Here is a 19,516-nt window from a genome sequence, read left to right on the forward strand (position 1 = left end):
CTGTTTAAATAAGATTTTCTTCTGATCTATTCCAATTATTTTGTCGTGTGAACTTTCCAACTACTACGCAACACTTCACAAGCATGGAAGACCTACCTGCCTTGTACACTGCGGAAACAGTCATTAAGCATCACATTGGCTATTTTAAACGGGTACCAGTCCCGGAGCAGGGCATCGCTAGCGTGGATATCGTTTGATACATTGATGCCAAATAAATGCCTTATCGGTACCAGTGTTATGGCCTCCCGATTTCAGAAATTACTTTTCAATTTTATCTTCAAATTAAGCTACGTCAAGAATAAGAAGCATTCAAAGATGTTTAAGGTCACCAAATGAACAAGCATCCCTCAGATGAGCGCAGGATATCCTCTAAATTTTGTGAGGAAAATGTACATTCTCTATTCCTGTTCATATATGCCGTACTTATATCAAAACGAGCCCCTCATTCACTTATGCTTGAGCGTCTTCTAGAAGGGCATTTTCAGAGAAAAATCACAATTTTTAAGAAATCCGTTTTAGGGTCCAAGAATTGGGTAAAATCACGTTTTACACACAAAGGGCTTTAGATATACAATATGCGAAAAAGCTATATCAATTAGACTAGGCACTGCATCAGACAGTCAAAGATTAAGAGAGCATGCACACATGTGCAGTATCTTACAACAACAAAGAAATCTTGCTATTTGGCGCAAAATGCTTGAGAGCTTACCAATATAACTATAAACTCTGATAAAGTCGCTGTTCTGGACAACATTGCAGACAAAAGAGCAAGAGAGATAATCGGAGCATATCTGACGCCAATACATGGGGAAGAAAAAAAATTCATCTGCTGAGCTGTCTGCATCGAGTGAAACCAAGTGAGTACAAAGTAAATTTGGCTCTTTCACAAGACCCTCTCAAGAGTGCACGACAGTTCCCCTGGTACACACAAAACCGACTGAAAAGAAATGCACACGGGTAGCACGGGCATGATCTGCTTCGATGAGGTTTCAACTGCGCATGCGAAGTGGCACATGTGTGTGTGCAGCAGTCACCACCTGCCGTTTACATAAGTCACCAACAAGAACAAGCTGGCTGTGTTTTCAAGCAGTTGAGCTCGGGACAGACCAGGGGAGGAGGGGTGCACAGGCTGTGTGAAAATGGTGAATGGCTCGAAAGAAACACGTAACATAAAGCAGGGTCTCAACCTTTGACAAGAAGCTGCCAGCTGAATGTCAGCCCCCAACCACAGTCACAGTAGAAGAAAGGAATTTTAATAAGCTCTTCAATGCCACTGCTTGCCCTCTGCTTAAACAAAACAAGTGGTGGCATAGTACGTGGAGTTAACAAGTGGAGTTTAACATCCAACAGCTGTCCATACCTGTCCAGTGACCCTGTCCATACCCATGGAACTTTGAAGTGCAAAACAAAAAGGAATCAGACTTTACAAGCCTAAAGCGAGGTGCAAAGCACAGAAAGCAAACACAACAAAAATGTACACAATAACCTCTTAAAGGGGCACGCAGTTTTGAAATCCAAAAAGACTGCTTCATGAACCATGGCGGTAGTGCGTTGCGAGGAAACACAAACAATGGGCATTTTTCTCCATTATGGTTTCCTGCCTACAAACTTTGCAGAGCATATTTCTTCATGACAGATTTATCTATTTTGACCATTTTGTTCTGTTGTACTCTTAGAACCACAGTACAGGTCAAGACAATCTTGTTTTTGAAATTTGTGAATTTTAAATTTCTTGTATCAAATTTTCTTCACACTCTATGTCAACACATACATCATCGCAAAAATTGAAAACCAAAATTTGTGCTTTGTAAAAAATAAATTCTAAGAACGTCTTGACCTGTAGCACATCTGTCGGAACACAGTGAATGTTGGACCAGCCTTCTGACATATTCTCTTAACTCTGCAGCCTTTTAATAAGATTTAAAGGAAAGATATATAATAGAAAGTAATTTTCTGGAGATAAATCAGTCAAATTTTGTGAAAGTAGTAAAAAAACTATAAAGTAAAAAAAAATTTCACGGAAAGTCACATCCCCCTTTCAGACAACATTCACACAAGAATCTAACCTCAGTCGGCCCAACAAGAAACATTTTTTGCTATTCCCGCAAACCTGAACAAGGCAAAGAAGGAATGAAGCAATGGAACAGCCTTAGTTGGTGTGGCAATGGTGTGCTGATGCACTGACCAGTGAACAATAAGAAACGGGGATTGCAATTGCAAATGCAATGCAGTACGAGACCTACTATGTAAAAATGAAAAAGTGGGATGAAAATCAAACCAAGCTGAGCACAGTGACTGTCCACAAGCATTAGCGCACCTCATGTCCACCGACACTTAACTACTACCAAGCAGCAAGAAACAACGGCCATCGATGCAAAAGATTGAAACAGTGATCTCGTGAGGAGATGTGAAGGACACACACCACCACCAGGCAGAGAGCGCAGGTGCAGGCAAATGACACTGGCTGTGGGTGTGTAAGCCACAGCACAAAGGAGAATTTTAATAGGGTAGAACGTTGGGCCAGTTGGTATAGTGACATAATTAAAAATTTTGCGCAGTATGACACAGGACGGGAGGTAGAAACACGCACACACACACGAGCGCAAACTTGCAACAGAGGAGAAAAAGCAAAACTGAAAAGAAGTGATGCGCAGCATGAAAAAAATTCGTTGGAGGCACATAGATATCTCTTCACTGCGGGAAGGCGGAAGCCGTCTGCAACTCATTCACTGATTTGAATTTGAGCAGCGACGTCACGCTGCGCATGCGCAGTTGTTGCTTGGCGGCGGATCACACCACCCGCCACAGTGGGCAGTTTGCTCACAGTCCAGTTGGCAGGTTGTGACCAAGTGACAAGGTTACGTAACCTAGGATGTAACGGACGAACACCACAAGGTCACGTGACCGGACGAATGGTCACCGCGAGTATTAGCCATTAAAGGCTTTCACCTTAAAACAGCAGACGGCTCAGCATGGCTAAGCGCAGAACATCGTTCAGTAGCACTAGTTATGATGGGCACTTCAGGTGAGACACTGATCTTAAAACAAAAATTCTCATTATTCGAGATATTGCAGTGAAATCAGGTGCGTACTTTCCCTCCTTTTTTTCAAAAATGTGATTAGTTCCAATATATTACACACAGTTCCAGGCAATGTGCCATAAAACCCAATGCAACGGTATATCTCAATTAGTTCTCATATTATAAGAAAATAATTAGGCCTAATTAGGCAATTTCTTACGGGTCATTAAACGACAGTTTCCCTAAATATTTTTTGGTTCCGACTGAAGTGAAGCTGCAGCCAAAGATCTGCCTTGCGGAGCTACGCTATTCATATTGTCATTTAGCTATATCACCATACAAAAATGTTAACTTATGTCCAAGCAACACAAGTATGAAATATAAATAGGTGATAGTCGTCATCATTATCACTATCACCGTCATCAGCCTAACTATGCCCAATGCAGGGCAAAGGCCTCTCCCATGTCTTTCCAATTAATTAACCCTGTCCTTTGCCAGCTGCAACCACCCTATGCACGCAAACTTAGTAATCCCATCCACCCACCTAACTTTCTGCTGCCCTCTGCTACGCTTGCTTGCTCTTAGAATCCACTCCATGCCCTGCCCAAGCCCATTTCGTCCTCTTGATTTCAACTAGGATGCCATTAACCCGTGTTTGTTCCCTCACCCACTCTGCCCGCTTACGGTCTCTTAACGTTACACCTATCATTTTTCTTTCCATGGCTCGCTGCGTTGTCCTTAACTTAAGCTGAACTCTTTTCGTTAGCCTCCACGTTTCTGCCCCGTAGGTGAGTACCGGTAAGATACAGCTGTTGTACGCTTTTCTTTTGAGGAATATTCGTAAATTGCCATTCATGATCTGAGAGAACCTGCCATATGTGCTGCACCCCATTCTTATTTTCCTCTCATGATCCGGATCAGCTGTCACTTCCTGCTCCAAGTAGAAGTATTCCTAAGTAGACATATTCGTTTACCACTTCCAATGCCTCGCTGCCAACTGTGAACTGCTGTTCCCTTGCTAGACTGTTGAACATTACTTTGGTTTTCTGCATGTCAATTTTTAGACCCACCGTTCCACTCTGCCTGTCTAACTCACTGATCATGCTTTGCAATTCATCTCCTGAGTGACTCAGCAAGGCAATGTCATCAGCGAATCACAGATTATTTATGTATTCTCCTTTAACTCTTATCCTTAACTGTTCCTAATTCAGGACTCGGAATACCTCCCGTAAAGAGACGGTGAATAGCATTGGCGAGATCCATTTCTTCCTCTTGATTTCGACTAGGATGTCATTAACCTGCGTTTGTTCCCTTTCGATATGTTCGACTCAGCCATAAAAAAATAGCATTGCTCCACAATTTACTTCTTTCTGAATTAAACATTAAAAGAATAATGCAAATTGCACCAGAAAAACATAACGAAAAATTACGCAACACTACTCATGTTGGAAAAAAGCATCAAGTTGAGAAAAGCATTTGTAGTGCACACACCAGCCATCTGGATGTTATTGTAGAGGCCTCAGAAAATGGCGAAATGCGGAGGTTCAAAGAGGATTTCACAGTAGTGAGTAATACTGGGATGTTGAGAAGAGCGCCAGTTTTTGAACCCGACTAAGATTGAGGCCATTGTTGCCGCAGTTGCAGGGAGACGGGCGCAGAGTTCTGCCACATTTTGCCTAGAAATAGTCATCTCGACACTTTGGAGGCATCAAATATATTGTTTTTTAGTAGTTAGAGGTCAGATTAGACCTTGAAACTTTGTAGGTAGGTACTTTTAGTGTATACTGAACCCGAATATGTCATTTTTAAAAAATCAAAATTTTAGCTTTTTTTTTAATTATTTCAAGTACCGCATCTCCCCTTAATCTCATTACTTGCTAAAGGCTTTTACCATTAAGGCCTCTGGCCTAGGGGCATTCTACCTAAAGGCCTTTACTCGGAGGCTATTTACAATGAAGGCCTTCACACTACACCTATACACACCTGGCAGCCCGGTGGGCAGGTAGGCTGCCTGCCACAAAGCAGGCTTCAGAGACTTGCATACGTACGCAGTCTTTTCCAAAAGTAATCAGGCTGGACGGTTTGCTTCTCAGTCACATATTTAAGCTATTATGCTAGCCCTCAAGCTCAATCTCTTTATGGTAAGGAGAACCCCTGTCCACACCTTACAAGTACTTCTTTATGTTTACAAAAGGTGTAACTGCTCTACAATTCGAATGAGAAGCAAACCATGCAGCCTGGTTACTTTTGACAAAAGCTGTACATACATGTGTATGCCTAAAATTGGAAAATTCTCCTAGTAGTGCTACCGTACTAAAACTCCAGCTGACGACATCATTAATCGTACTAAAACTCCAGCTGACGACATCATTAATCAACCAGAGCACAACTTCTCTCAAAAAGAGTTAGTGGAAGAAGGTGTTCTCAGGGAGACTTACCTTTCAGGACAAAGACTGCAAAGTTCAACAGAACGGAGGGAGGAAAAACGGTTCAGAGTATTTCTTCAAAATCCCAAAAAGTGGCACAGCACGATAAGAAGCACCACCACTCACAACCACCTGCACTCGCACTCCATGGCAACTCTGCACGACAGCCTCTGCACTACGCACTGAAACGAATGACCGTCGTGCCCCAAAGCCAGGCAGCACACTGTCAACCTGACGATAGGCACTTTCAACACCTGAGGAGACCTTCCGGAATGGAGAGTGAAGATAAGGACCACTTTATCATCGTCTCCTTGAAAGATAAATGACACAGTCTGAGGGCTGGGTGATGATGCGAATGTGTGCAGTCGCGGCAGTGATAAAAAGACAAGAGCCCTGGCTGGGACAGCGCAACTCAAGAACGGTACTTTCCATCCGCTCAGAGTGCCCTGTGGGTCCTTCGACCTGCTCTGTCAGAAGAACGCACTTAACAAAGCTTGTAGTCGGGCAAGATGGTGTACAGCTTTTAGAATAAATATTAGTGCATAAAAGCGTTTATTCTTTCCAAATTATTATTATTATTATCAACATGTAAATTGGTTAATAAAATGTTAAAAAGTGTTACTCATGACATGTACACTGCATAAGATGTGAACCTTTTTCTGGTGCTAATGCCCAATTTTCAATCACTTTTGCTCAGACAGTGGTACTGAAACATTTCTGCAGCAGTACACTTAAGCTCTCGGAAGAGGCTAACTATCACCAAAGGGAAGAGCCTGACATTTGGCTGTATGCTGTTCATGAGCATCACAGCACCTTCCAATTAAGCAGGATGACACCATGATGGTGGAAATGCATGCTACAAGCCTCTCAGAGAGAAAAGTTACTGCATCTGTGGCAACAATAGTAGGCAAAGCCATCTAATTCAGCCAAACATAAGGTGCCGTTTCACCTCTCGGCATCTTAATACTACTGCTAAAATGGTTTGACTGGAAGAAAACAACAAGCGAATTCAGAAACCCCGTTGTTGACCTCACATAGCACTTCACCAACCCAAGCAGAGCAGTGAACACGAAGGCATCGAGACCAGCCACTGCTCAATGCAGTTTGACTGATAAAGCAAAAAGACTTCACTTGTAACCCAGGGCTCTGAGAAATGAACGGCATATGTTAAAGTTGGCTATCTGTTCACACAGATCGGAAAAGGGCACCAAAGGACATTTCGTCCACAGCAATCAGCCACAATGATAATGGGTCTTTTACTCAAAGTGACACCTGTCAGAGACAACTTTTGAGTACCAGGCTCCACATGGTATGAGATAAGCTACCAGCACTCAGCATTAAAGGAATGTGAACATTTTGTACAACATCTGGTCGGAAGGTGAACTAAAGAAACTGGAGGGGACAATTAAGCTCCGTCTTAAGGATATGACGAGATGGCGTTAATGGGTTAACGACCATATATGCAGAACTGGTCACTCTTTACTTAACCTTTCATCGATCACTAGCAGCCCTCAATACCATTGCTGGCGCAGTGCTGCAGTGGTTAAGCGATGTGCCACTGTCCAGGCAAGCGGCTGTTTCAAACAGCCACTGGTGGGGCTGGCTTATGACACGCAGATTGCTCGTCCTGAGCAACCTCTCGCAATCAATCATTATTTTAACTGCGACTTGCCATAGCGGGCAGTTTGTTCACATACCAGACGGCAGGTTGTGACGACGACACAAGGTCACGTGACCTAAGTGGCGCACCTCTCACCTAAGTTGCTTCTCTGGAGATTTTTTATGGATATTTTGCTCACAGTTATTGACGCTGACGATGATGCCGACTTTCCTGCGACACCGAAGGTTATCGCGCTAACAGCTACAAACGTAAAATTGCGACCAATTCCTTCACGGGACCTTCTACAGCAGTTTTACACTGTTACCTTTCTAAAATGCCGCTGCAACTAGCAGTGTAACCTTGAATTCAGGAGAGGAATGAGCACAATGCACACAGCCTGGAGACAGAAAGCTCCCCGACCTTGCAGGGGAATAGCCCTCCACGTTAACATATCTTCTGCTCTCTCAAAGGCCTTCGTCATTCTCCAGGAGAGTTAACCACAAAGCGGCCACAAAGGACACCCATTCAGTGCCAACATTCAAATGTGCACCCTTTCCATGCTTTCTGAATTTGTCAGATGCCTCACTAAACTGCATTCTCATGCATATGATATGCAACCAAGACCCATTTTGCTTGCTCTACCTGTTTTTGAGTTAAGGTGAGGTGAGACTATGAAAATGAGTTTCAAAAGTTGGCTGTAGAGTGGTTGTAATAAAAGCTATGGCTGTAAAATTTGCAAGGAATCTTAAAGACAGACGCAGCTTGCATTAGGGCTCAAAACTAGTTCAAATTTTTGTTTCATTTTTGTTTTTGTCTATTAATGTACCTTTCTCTTAAAATCTACTATCCGCAGAGTTGCTATCTTGTACAAATGCAGCAACCAATGCTTGACACAAGTGGAACTAAAATTATGTGCTTCCAACAAAGACTAGACTTGTTATATTTTTTATCTTTGTCAATGGAATAAAATTGCCACATATGAATGTGTGTGTTTTTCAAATAAAAATGCACCTAGACTATTGATCCCAGTTCCAGTTATGTAACTGCCATTAGTTGACGTCTATGAAAAGGTTGGTTTGCTTATGCTCTATTTTGTCCAAGAAAAAGGTGCACAATCCTCCAAAAATGTTTTGAGCAAAACACTAATCAAGTCTCTGAGAACTGTTTTATTCATCAAAACTTCCCTTGACAGAATAGCTACAGGAGGAGCCCCCGTGGCAAAAATATGTACTACGAACAAGGTCAAATTCCAAACCAAAACCAAAACCTGAGTTTCTGATCAAAAACTTCAAAGCATTGAATTTTTGCAAGTATCCAAAACGAAGCGACCACATCGAGGTGCACCAACTTTTCTGGTCGACTTGAAAAAAAGGACAGAGAAATGATTTTTGAAACCACGAATACACAAGTGTAACATATTTTCTGAAAGGTAAAGAAACTGTCTACAAGAGAATCTCACAATCTCAAAATCAAATATTTTGACAAAGCAAAGTCTCATCCTACCTTAAGGACAACACAGCGAGTTATGGAAAAAAAATCATAAGTGTAATGTTAAGAGAACGAAATCGGGCAGAATGGGTGAGTGAACAAATGCGTGTTAAAGACAGTGTAGTCGAAATCAAGACGATGAAAGGGGCTTGGGCAGGGTGTGTAATGTGAAGGCAAGATAACCGCTGGTCCTTAAGGGTAATGGAGTGGATTCCAAGAGAAGGCAAGCATAGCAGGAGGCGGCAGAAGGTTAGGTGGGCGGATTAGATTAAGAAGTTTGTGGGGATAATGTGGCACACCACAGAAATATGGGAGAGGCCTTTGTCCTGCAGTGGGTGTTGGCAGGCTGATGATCATGGTGATGCTGATGATCATCTGTTTTTCAGAATCCTTGCACTGCCTCACAATGGCTGCAGTGAAGAAACCATGCCAAACTATGTTTGCAATATATCATCCCAAGACTGCTTGCCATCTCTTGCTCTGCAAACACTGCAGTCATGCATCATTAGTGCAAAACACCTTGCCAGTTGGAACCGTCAAAGCATGAAATGCATTGTGTGATAAAACTTCATCATGCTGTCAATTTAAGCAGCTGGTGTTTTATCAGCCAGCTAGTGTCCCTAACCTGCAGCCAAGCACAGTATAACTGTCAGGAATGCAATTAATGAAATAAGGAGTAAGACAACAGGAAGAAACACATACAACGTGTTTCCTCCTGTTGTCTTATCCTTTTGCACAGTTTACTCTTATTTCAGTATGAACCAACTAGCCCGGCAAATTTTAGTGGTAAGAGCTAGCTACAGGTAGTATGGATAGGAAGGAGAGCAAAAGCTTCAGTGCGAGACAGGTTGGAAAAGTTGGCCGGAGGAATCGTACGCCTTGTCAGCTACACTGCAGTAAGAAAAGCACACAGTGGCACTGGTAAACAAATTGCTATCAGCTCATATAAAATAAAAGTAAAATTACTAGGATGCAAAACTTAGTTTGCTCTGTCATACAAAAATGAATCAACTGTTTGTGGCCCATACACTAGAGGATTCAGTACAAAATAGAGCAGTTAGATTTGTATGCCGTGCATATGGTTGGCATACTTCCACGAGTGCCGAGGTAAAAAAAAGGCAGGACTAGACTGTTTACAAAAGCAACACAAACGAGACCGATTAAAAAACATGCAGTTGCTGTTCCATGATAAACTTTGCATACACAAACACATGCACATACAACTAGTGTGAAGGCAAGCCACCCAATTGCATTATAATAATAAAATAAGAGATTATGCATGCCATACTGGCTCATTCACAAACTCCTCCTTTCCAAATGCAATATATGAATGGAAACCGGCTACCAGCCAGCATAGTGGAATGTGTGACTACTACATTATTTGTAAAAGCTCTTGAGTTGCACTCGTGAGTGCTTTAAATGCTGCTATGTGTGCCTTATTTCTTTTTGCACAGAACCTTGTAACTGGTGCTTGTGAGTGCCTTTCATCGACTGTTTTTCTTGGTTTTGTGGAAGCATGCTTGTTATGTCTTGATGTGTTTTACGCATTTCTAGCCTAGTTGGGTTTTTAATATCCCCCACTCCTGCTTAGAGCCTCATCTAGAGGTGAGCAGTACTGTATAAATAAATAAATAATAAATATAAACAGGTGACCTGCTCGTCAATCAAATAGATCTACAAATACATCCTCCTGAACCCTGATGCAAGAGTGTTAACCAATGCAGGCCCATTTATTATTTTTAACCTTATTCCCAGAGATAGAAACACGATACCTATGTAGGTTCTCGTAGATGGTTGACAATCACATCTTTATTCTTTTTTTTACAACACTGCATTGCTGAGAGCCTTGGCTATATTTGACAGCAGTGACTGAGTTTTAAGTGTCTTGAAATTGTAGAAAAAGCTTGAAAAAAACAAAGACAATGGAAAGCACACTTACAGGCAAGTGTGAAGTCTGACTTTGTTCTACCAGGCATTTTTTCTGTGCTGTTTCTACAAGTTCAACATGAACCAACTAACCCATACCAGAACTTTAATTACTCTGTCTTGAAATGTAACATGCATCCCAGACAAGAAAAGAAATGCCCCCGAGGATAGAAGCAAATAAACAGACAATTTATTTTATATTGGAATACTATTAATCTCTTTTTTTTATTTTTTACAGATATATAGAAGTATAGCTTCAATGGCTTGAGTTTGAAGCTTCAACAATGGGATGATACACATGCAGCACATGTGGCATAGACAAAGAATTAAGCAACAAAACGAGAATAGCACTTGCATCCTATAAATACATGGGCAGAAACATTGCAGTACACAAAAATTAAGAGATTCATGCCAAAATAAATGTGAGAACAGAGCTCTTGGCTAGCTTAATAAATCTGTCCCCAGTTGGCTGAGCTATACTTGATGGGTGCGCAATTGATTCCAATCTCCAACTACTTGCAAAAAAAAATTAACATCGGAAGGTGTTATCAGTACAAATAAATTCTTCAAGAGTGAGTGCATGCTTGTGTCAAGTTCCTCTTAAATGGTTAATACAAGGTGTGCAGAAAACATCATTAATGACTTACTGGGTGCTAAGTACCAAAACCTGAGACGGTGTAATTTAGCATGGCTGGACAGTTTGCGGAGTCCTGCGCAGCATTTGAAGACAGAGACTTCCAATCAACTAAAGCAGTGTTCCCAACCAAGCTTGCAGCATGTTAACACCGAGACAGTGTCCCATCAGGATAGCCAGCTGAAAACATTTCCCTGCACTTAGAGGGCAGTTTCAGCAGACAGGGGGCGTGACTCTACCCCAGAGGACTGTGGCACTTGGCCGTGATGTTATTGTCCGATGCCAGTGGCTCTCCAGAGGGATGCTATATTTACCCTCTGCCTCCCTCAGCCTTGAACTTGGCCCACTCACAGAGAACGCCCCCCCCCCCCCCCCCCCCCTTGTTTGTTTTGCCACCATCGCAGTTGCGTGAGCTACTTCCAGACTCTACAGTGCACTGCATTCGAAATCAGACAGCGCAAGGTGTGTCAAGCAGATGAGGGGGGGGGGGGACAAGCAGAAAGAGCAGCCCAGTGTGTGGTAGTCACATAGCTAAGGCAGCCATTTTGGAGAACTGCCAAGGAAAAAGGGAGGGTGGGGACAACGAAAATGACTCCTCCAGCAAAAATAGCTGGGGCATGCATGTGACCCACTTTTCTATGCAGCTCAGATTCAGAGGGGCCAAACAGAACCCGAGCAACATGTGGCGCATGCAAAAGAGAGAAGAACAAACACAATGCAAACGCACAGCTTTCATGCTTGAAAGCAGCTGCGCACTGGCTATGATGCACACGGAAAGCAAAGGGGCCTCACATTTAGGTCTCCAAGAACACAGCTGCACTTGTCCAGAAACATCAACTAACAAGCAATAAACTCTGGCTCAATGAGGAAGCAATGACTTCACTGCCTGCCTTTGGGCAGACTAAAACAAACAGATCCCAATTTTCTTTTTTTCTTTTTTGTGCCATGGGCTCGTGACAACTTCCAAACAGTGACCATCACATGGTCTCAGTGGTCTTTTGTTTTTCTTGTTCATCCGTCACTACTAAGAAAAGCAAGAACTAGCGTAAATGTCCAACAATCTTTTCCATGCTGCACCCATTCAAGCTGATGTGAGCAACAGAACCATGGCCACCAGGCATCCTGGCAGCTCACACCCTCCCTGTGCCACGCAAATTATGCGACACATGCCAATTTTGCCCCATTTTAGTAATACAGCAAAGAGAGGGCAAAACTTCACGTGCTGCTTCAGTGCTCCAGTGTAGCAAGCGAACAATTTGGGTTCACAAAATGATCAGTCTTCTCAAATGCACTTGTTGAAGTAAAAGAACGCATACTTTCTAGGAAACGCTCAAAGGAGAATATTCACAGTGGCATATTTCTGGATTTTAGAAAGGCTTCTGACTGTGCACAACACATTGCACTTTTAAGGATGTTGCCATTGTACAGAATTCGTGGCAATGCATGGTCATTAATTAAAAGCTACTGAACCTCCAGAGCTTAGTTCACATCCATAAAATGGCGCCAAATCTGACAGCAGAATTGTAAAACATGACGTACCGCAAGGATCCTTACTTGAAGTGATATAATTTTATAATATCGTAAACATAACAAATAACATGAAGTAAATTTTACATGCAGATGACACAAATGTGCTCTCCTCAAGTACTAACATAATAGAGATGTTTCGTCAGGCTAATGAATGGTTAAGTGGGCTGGATTGATGGCGGCTTTGTTCAAATAGACTTCATCAGTAAAACTAAATACTTACTCTTCCAGCCAGAGGAACCCATCTGCCTACTAACTTATACTTAAAATTTCAGAACATTACTATCAAACAGCCATCAGTTTTTTAGGGGTAATATTTCATTAAAACCTTTCACGGATGCCTTATGTTGATGCACTTTAAAGTTACCTCAGAAGAACTCTCGGAATTTTGAATAAAATAAGATATCATGGCCCGCCGCAGGTGAAAAGGCAAATCTAATCTACTATGTGCTCACACATTCACATTTTTGTTACTGTTTGTTTATGATGGTCCACAGTGCCTAACACTAACTTAGATTGAATTTTCTTTTTTTTGCAAAAGCAAGCAGTGTGAGCAATATGAAAATTAGGACTTTGGGAAGACATTATACCTCATTTTAAATCTAACAAGATATTGCCCATCCACAAATTGTATAAATACAAACTGGCCCAGGAAATTTCATGCTAGTACTGAACAGATAAAACATTTCAAACAAAATATCATCTGAATTCTGGTCCATGTAATTATGAAAAGATTTAATACCAAGGCTGCATTCATGCGCAACATATAGCAATCAAAAACTAAGCTTTCCAAAACCATATTTGCTGAACAAATTTTCTGAAATAGCTGAAACACTGTTTACTACCACCCGATGCAGCAACTCAGATGAACGCTCAGAGACTTTTTCCTAAATGAAAACTAAATCCAGTGCCGGGCTGATTTAATTGGATCCTACTTCCACTCCAGGTCTTTACCTTCACTCTGAAAGCTGTAAACGTGTAAACTCAGATGACTGCTGATCCATATGTTTTGTAACTCTTTATTTAACTTATTGTTTGATGTACCGGTATTCACGTTATCTCCTAATTTACCATGTTGTATTATTGTGCCTCTTTTACTGTATTATTCTCTGGGATTATGTGGTAGTGTGTCCACAGCAGCCAACGGGGCTGCGGCCCCATCAGGCACAGCTACTGCCTTTTGGGGATTTCTAGCTAGCTAGCTCACTCTGACCCATCAGACATCAAAGTCCATGAGTTAATATCTAACAAGAAAGAGTTCAAATGATACATGGAATGCAAGCAGGATGCAAGTCCAACAACAGCCAGCTCCCAGTAAGAGAACAGGGCTCTAACTAACATCTACTGTCAACCTTGTAATGCAACATGTTTAAGCTATCTATTGCATTCTCCTCAAATCAGCACACAACAATGAATAAGATGCTGCTGCTACTTACTTGCACATCACGTAATGAGCTCTTTCAAGCAACCAGCCGTGCTGCAACACTGCAAAAAGGGCAGCTGATAATATCCAACACAATGCGAAACAAGAACTGAGATATGTGCGCAGTTTCCCTGTTCATCTTTTCAGTGCTTTTCTTTCCAGGCCTGTCAATTTTGCCTTTTTTCAAAACTTGCTACTTTTCCTTCTTTCCACAAGCAAAGCAGGAATGGAGCAAAACAGGCACTTCCATTACAAGGCAGCCAACATCCCTCAAATTTATAGAGCTTGCTAAGCAGGCTCTGCCGACACATAATCTGATAGAATAAGTGTTATTGTGCCAGTGGTCCCAACAACATGTATCCCACAGTGTAAGTGGTATTTCCGAAACTTTCTGTTCTTTTTCCATATGCTATACCCATGTGTGCAAAAACCCCATTTGGAACCGGCAGCACACCAAAATAAAATAAAACAAACAAGGATCTAAATTTCCCCCCCTACAAGTGTGTCTGTGATATGCGGAAAAACTTCTTCGTTTTCAAAGCACCAAGGTTTCTTCTAACTTCCTACTAGCATGCGCTCTGCCTTGGACAGAATACGCAGATCTTGACATCACGTTAGAGATAGATGCCAACACACGTGCAACCATTGATTGACGTTCGCAGGGCTTCCCCGATGTTTACACCTGGCCCCACCAAAATCAACATGATGCCAGATGAAATAGTATATGCGCATCAAAAAGCAAATGTGCACTGCACGTGGCCAGGCCCCTTGGATGCACCCATCATGCGGGATTAGAGAGTCTGTCGAGTGGCCATCGGGCTGCGTTCAGTCAGGCCCTTGTCAGCGAATACTATCAGTAGCCCTTTTCCTCTCAAATATCTGCCCCACGTGCAAGGAGCACCTATCTGTTCACAAAGGTGCTCTTAGCCTGATAAAGCTATCGGCGGCCACTACTCTTTCTATCGAGTCTATCACCGATAGGTCACAGGAGGGAAGGGCGCCGGGTGACCCCAAGCCTTGACAGTTATCGCACTGATAAAGCCTCTTGGAAGGGCCCCCTCTGTGTCATGCAAAAGCTGCCTCCACAAGAACGCATGCAAATTGCTTCCGGGACACCCCAGCGGTAGAGAAAGTGAAGAGGTTTAGGGCAAAAAAAAAAGAAAACAGCCCACGTAAAAACCAAGTAATATAAAATTATACTAGTTTCTTCACATAAGGGGGTATGTGGCTTTCAGCAAAAATTATTCATTTCTTGATGTATTGATTGACATGAAATTTTTTGAGCAGATTAGAAATAATTTTATGACTACTTTCCCAAAACTTCACTGTTACATCTTCAGAACATTATTTTCTAGCACATATTTTTCCTCTGAATCTTTTGAAAAGGCTGCATAGTTAAAGAAAATGCGGCAGAAGGCTGGTTCAACATCCACTGTATTTCTACTGGCATACAACAGGTCAAGACATAACTACAATTTTTTTTCACAAAGCACAAATTGTGATTTTGAATTGTTGTGATGCAGTGTCCATTGACATATTCACAGTGAGAAAATTTGATACTGAAAATTTAAAATTCATAAATCTGGAAAACAAAGAATATCTTGACCTGCACTATTGTACTAGGAATGTAACAAAATAAAGGGGTCAAAACAGAAGTCATGAAGAAATCTGCTCCGCAAGATGAGTATCTGCGCTGAAAACCGTAATAGAGAAAAACACGCAACGTTCGAGCATTTCCCTGCTATGCAGAGCCGTTACAGTACACAGAACAATTTTTGTAGGGTACTTCCTGGTCGATTTGAGCAAACAAACTTTGGGACAGCATAAAAATGACGAATACAAGAGGATACAACCATTACCAAAAAATCAATTTTTTGGCCATTTTTCAAGATTCAAAGCTGCGTCACCCCATAAAAAAAAAAGAAGACAGAGGAGCAGCAAGATGTACTCAGTACAAACTTTCAGACTACAATGTGCATAGGCTGGGTGCCATTATTTTCAGATGCAACGTGCAGCATTTCAATCACGAGGCTACTCAAGTATTTTCAATTCACAGTATACATAGCACAAGTCTGTCTCCTTTTTAAACACACAACCGAAGCTGCTACACGACCCGTAATACCCAACTTTCTCTATTTTTGCTTTGTGCTTGCTAAAGGTAGATGCAGCTTTGAAATTCCAAAAAATGGCAAACTTATGTTTTGAAACTTGTATCCACTTGTGTGCCTCGTTTTTTTTATGCTGTCTCGAGGTTTCACTGCTGAAATCAACTAAGAAGTACTCTAAAAAAATTGGTTCATGAACTGCAGCAGCAGGGCATTGTGAGGAAATGCTCGAACAATGCGTGTTGTGTTCTCCATTACGGTTTTCTGCCTAGATACTCACTTTGCAAAGCAGATTTCTGCACAACAGCTTTATCTATTTTGACCCTACTTTTTCTGTTGCACGCCTAGGACCACAGTGCAGGCCAAGACAATCTCTCGTTTTTCAAACCTGCGAATTTTAAATTCCTTGAATGAAATTTTCTTCTAATGCTAGACGTCTCAACAGACAGTGCATTACAAAAATTCAAAATTACAAAATTTGTGCTCTGCAAGAAACAAATTTTAAAAATGCCTTCACCTGTAACATGCCAGTAGCAATGTAATGAGTGTTGAATCAGCCTTCTGCCGCAATTTCTTAATTCTGCAGCCCTTTCACAAGATTCAGAGGAAAAATATACAATCAAGCCCACCTATAATGAACCTGAAGAACATGAGAATTGCGTTCGTTGTATCCGATGTTCGTAGTAAATGGACTGCCAGCATAATAGCCAAAAATGCCAAGTCCATCAAAAGTGGCATACACTCCTTAAAAAGTACACCATGCAGGTCTATTTCTTCAAAGCAGGCCACACTATGGAGCTGTCGAGGGTGGTCATGTTCTGCTTGCCGGTGTCCTAACATCTGCTCTAGGGATGGGATAAAACTAATCGTGATTGAAGGTGGCAGGTCAGCCACATTAATCAGGTTCCTATTTGTTAGAATGGCTTCGCCAGAGCACGGCTGTGCGATGTTGTCCTCCACATGAACGCAGTCATCCGTGGCAACATGCAGATAACTATGCATCAACGACGCCTTGCAACAAATCTACATGCGTCTGATCATGATGTCTTCAACAGTGTCATCTATCATTCCTGAACCCATGCAGTGACGAAACCAGTGTAGTGCACGTGTCCGGAGAATGTATCAGCTGCACTGCCTGCTATCTAGCTCTGCGTGCATGTGCTAGCAGCACAAAAGGTAAAGCTGACTGGGCAGGCGAAGCATACTACTTTTCAAACAGCTGCAGCTATTTGATCCATGACCATGCATATAACGTTCACTTTCTACACTACCACCGTCTCATGCCCAATGTGCTTCTGCTTGCATTTCGAATGATTTTCCCAGCCGGCGCATATGCATTGACCACACGGGTAGTCCATTGGTTCGCACGTGGCCAGTGATTACCTGCAGTTTCATTGGCGCCTTCTTCTTACTTTTCTGGGCTAACACGTTCTTTCACTGCGATGTCGCAGTGGCTGAGAGACTCTCCAGTCGCTGTGCCAAGCTGGAAACGCGAGTTTTTCTGTTACTGGGGCGAGTTTACGGTGCCGCCTCGTTTGCTATAACCGAGTGGAGTTGCCACACTTGTTCACTGTATCTAGGACAAGTAGCCACTGCCTTAACGCTTATTTTGACAGTAGCATCCCACTCGTTCGTAATAGGTGAGCATTAGTTATATCTTACAAGTTGTCTCGAATGTATTAGAAAACAATTTTCTCAAGCTATGACAGTGAAATTTTGAGAGTAGTCATCTATTTTTTCCAATGTTGTCAGAAATTTTCATGTAAATACATCAAGAAATATAAAAATTTTCAGTGGATACTGCACACCCCCTCAAATGTGATAACTGCTTCAGAAATATCTAGCAAGGGCACTCATGCACACTGCTGCATGCTCACAGATGAAGCTAAGCATTGAGATACATTACAGAAGGCAGTGGGTGTCACTTGACAAGTTTTGCGCAAAGGCAGGCATCGAGATTCAGTTATGTGCTCAGTGAGGCGTATCGCCACTTGCCTTGGCCCGGCTGACTATACACTGCATGCCACAGCGTGTGGTTCATGCTCAACTAAACAGAGAAGCAACATGTAGGCCAAACAGCACGCAGGGGCGTGTGCTGGCAGCTCATGAATTCCAGTGAAAAACTCTGTCTCATATTTCGTGCATGGCAGACAGAAGATACTTGGGGCTTGCGCTAGGCTGGTCGCTTTGAATGTGTCAAGATACACATCAAGCTCCTACTCCTATGTGATTTCTGCACTGATGCAAATAGAAATGTCCCCAGGAATCTTTAGTTATCTTATAGTAGACAAGGAAAGGAAGGAAAGAACGCTTGGGAGCATGCAGCTGGTTGTTGTAAATTGGTTAAGGAAAGCATTCCACGAGTGCAAATGGCATTGTACACTGTTTAAGTATTGAATATATCTGACACAAAGTTTTGAGCTAGCAGTAGTGACACACAAAAGTCTGAATGGCAAACAAGATTTAATTGTCGTAAGTGCAAGTTTAGGTCAGAAAATAGTGGCACCTACACTGCATGGTAACAGGGCACCTAGAATTGGCCACACCAGATTGCAAAATATCACTGCTACCTTCTCAGCCCTTAAACAACAACAGACACTTCACTTCATTTGCATGTTTTCTTCTTTGTAATGATGCATAAGATACTAGAATACATGGCTTACAACATGTTATTCGCCTACAACTGTTGAACAAATGAATTGTTTCTCTCATGCTCTGTTTTGGTTTCATCAACCAAACGATAGCGGTGACGTGTGAGGAATGCTAAGTTCACGTGAGGCATGAAAAAAAAAACTGAAATATAACCACTGATACATTGTTTCTGTTTGCCCAACTCTTGAAGCAGGCTAGCTTATGTACTGCAGTGAATTAAAACTATGTATCAGCGATTATGCTGCAGTTCTTTTCATGCTTAACACGACCTAAACACTCCTCACACGTCACAGCCATTGTCCAATTGCTGAAACCAGTAACAGCATCAAAAAGAAATTAGATTATAACTTAATTAGCAGTCGTAAGCAAATATCATCCATGTATGCTAATGTATAAGGCAGCATTTTAAAGAAGAAAACATGCAAGCAAATATTTGGTTTCCAAAGTCCTTTAAATCATTGCTACTGAAATATGAAACTTTTTAAAGCGTCACTTCAAATTCTTTCAAAACTCTCTTAAAAAAATATTTATAGATGCCCCTGAGTATTACACACTACATGTGGCAATTAAACAAGTTGGTGATAAACTTTAGCCCCTTAAGACGCAAATTATTATCCAGGCGTAGAAGAATATTCAAAGCTTTAGGTTTCACTGAGAAGTAAGCCATGAACAAAAGGAGCAAATTCCCATCTTCCCAGATGCCTAATTAGGCACT

At 41.9% G+C, this 19,516-nt stretch overlaps 1 protein-coding gene across 3 annotated transcripts in view; it reads right to left on the minus strand.

The window, feature by feature from the left end:
• The window catches only part of LOC144101913 (monocarboxylate transporter 12-like), a 93,409-nt gene that overhangs the window by 38,190 nt on the left and 35,703 nt on the right, over nucleotides 1–19,516 (minus strand). The window contains exon 2 of one of the 3 annotated variants that reach the window (XM_077635135.1): nucleotides 14,058–14,106. The exons of 1 other annotated variant lie outside the window; for it this stretch is intronic. The gene's annotated coding sequence lies outside the window, so the exon portion shown is untranslated. Of the gene's footprint in view, nucleotides 1–5,458; nucleotides 5,682–14,057; nucleotides 14,107–19,516 lie in introns of those variants that run through there. One more of the 3 variants, XM_077635134.1, reaches the window with a different exon arrangement.

The sequence above is a fragment of the Amblyomma americanum genome, chromosome 8 (assembly GCF_052857255.1).
Source record: "Amblyomma americanum isolate KBUSLIRL-KWMA chromosome 8, ASM5285725v1, whole genome shotgun sequence".
Classification (NCBI taxonomy): Eukaryota; Metazoa; Arthropoda; class Arachnida; order Ixodida; family Ixodidae; genus Amblyomma; species Amblyomma americanum.